Below are 2,228 nucleotides of genomic sequence, written 5' to 3'. Positions count from 1 at the left end.
CGAAAAGGAAATGCCGCAGCACAATCATCGTCCACCACTGACACTGACTTACTGACTCACTGACAACTGAATTACTGCTAGGCTATATACGATTTTTAAAGCCATTCACATTTGAGTCTGAAGTGCAAAGTTACACCAATGTTTTTGTTTTTGTATGAAGGTAGAATGACGTCAAAAAGATTTGCATACGACCGTCTTTTGGCGAAAAAAACGTGCCAAAAGTGTAAGCGCGGAAAAATGGAAGTCAGAAGCATGCAGATCATATTTATTTTGCGTTAGCATGAAGCTGCAGTTTCACAATACATTAATTACACTTACGAATAACAGTAAAATGCTGCAAATCATTTTTTCTTGCGCTTGAAACGCGATTTACACCTTTACAAAGCTTCTCTTGCGCATGCAAATTTAATTTACGCTTACAGTCTTATGTACACTTCCACAAATATTACCCTGCGTATGCAAATCTTTTTGACGTCATTCTACCTTCATATTTTTGTTTTTTTAATTACCAGATATCAGTAAATATCAGGGTAAAAGGCTGCACTTTAAAGCAACTATAAGTTTTTTCTCTTACCTTGAAGTATCAAATTCAAAATCATTCTGCTGGTATCCTGACTTCTAATAAAGTGAATGGCTTCTGTATCTTTCTCACGCTTATTCCCGCTAAAAGTCCGTTCAAAGAGTATGTAAATTCGGTGAGCAGGTACGAAATTACGCGAAAAGATTGCTTTACTGCAGCAACAAATTAACATGTATTGCTATATTTATGACAGTGATTTCCACTCAGTTAACTAGGGGGCTCCAAAGTCGCAAAAACACACAAAACTACATACAACAGGGCCTTAGCCAGCTGAGGTCACCGAGGTCCGGACCTCAGTAAATTTTTCATGTTCAAATATAAAATTTGTTCTCTGAATGACTAATTTGCTGTTAAACTCCTAATATGAATGTCTGCGTGTATAATTCAGAATGTTTAGCGTCCATGGTATAAAAATGGTCGCAGCTAGACGCTGGAGGACTGAACGAGGCTTAAGAGAGTTGTGAGTGAGGGCGCAAGCGCGCAGCCTCCGTGTTGCCAGCTCCAGCTATTATAAGCGTTTTTTTACTTGTCTTTTCCACTTCATTTAACACTTAAGATAGTTAATAAAGTAGGAATTTGCGGCTTAGGGTCAGCGATATCTTTATCTTATCTTATTTGCAAAAGATTTTAAATAATTTCGGTTTATTTTTATTTATAGGTTTTTGTTTATTTTAATAGCAATATCTGGCAACGTTGCATCGCCGGCACTTAAACTGGCAGTAATCAAAAAAGTCCATGGACAGGTTATTGCTGACAAGATACGACATTCGGTAAGGGAAACGCAAAAAAATATTTTAAAAAATCATGATATTATCTGTCAGAAACGTTATCAACGCTGTCAAAATCTGTAGCATTTAACACTAGTGCAGAGATCTGTAGAACAAGTAGGTTACAGAATGAAATTAAATAGCAAACACTAGCCATGAAGAAGTCCATGCGACGTCATTCAGTATAGTAGTTAAATTTTCACAAATCATGCTTTATAAACATTCATAAGAGCACTAGACAAAGTTATCAGCTATATAATGGTTATAAATAAAACTATAACAGCAATATGTATGGTTGCATGAATAATAAACAACTGATAAAAATTATCCACACCATAAATATAGTAAAGTATTAACAAATTTTGATGCAATAAATAGGGTATGCAATAAAAATGATCATCCCTCCAAAACAGAGAAAACATCTTTCACAAACATCTACATTTCTGTCTCTTTTAAAGTGTTAATAGTGTATTTAATTAGTTGTATTTATAGGGGTTATATTATAGCACAATTCTATAATAAGGGGGTTATTATAGAAACCCCCTGGACCTCACTAATTTTCAAAGCCTGGCTACGGCCATGCAGTTGGTTTAAAAGTCATAGGCTTAATAAAAATAAGTTTAAAACAAACCAGTCACAGCTGATTTGACAGGATTACAGTCGGTAAAGTGCGTACATTTTTACTTACATTTTGAAGGTGCAAAGTCAGTAGAAGAGAAAGGATTGTTTTAAACATTTCTAACATTTGTACACATTCAAATAAATGCTGTTATTTTGAACAGAAATATTAAGCAGTACAAATGTGTCCAACATTGATATTCTTAAGCGTCAAGAATGCTGTAAATTCAACTTTGACATCAAAGAAATGTTACATTTTTAAA

The sequence above is a fragment of the Sinocyclocheilus anshuiensis genome, unplaced genomic scaffold (genome assembly GCF_001515605.1).
Source record: "Sinocyclocheilus anshuiensis isolate Anshui unplaced genomic scaffold, SAMN03320099.WGS_v1.1 scaffold54, whole genome shotgun sequence".
Classification (NCBI taxonomy): domain Eukaryota; kingdom Metazoa; phylum Chordata; class Actinopteri; order Cypriniformes; family Cyprinidae; genus Sinocyclocheilus; species Sinocyclocheilus anshuiensis.
Note: the sequence above shows the minus strand (reverse complement) of the source record.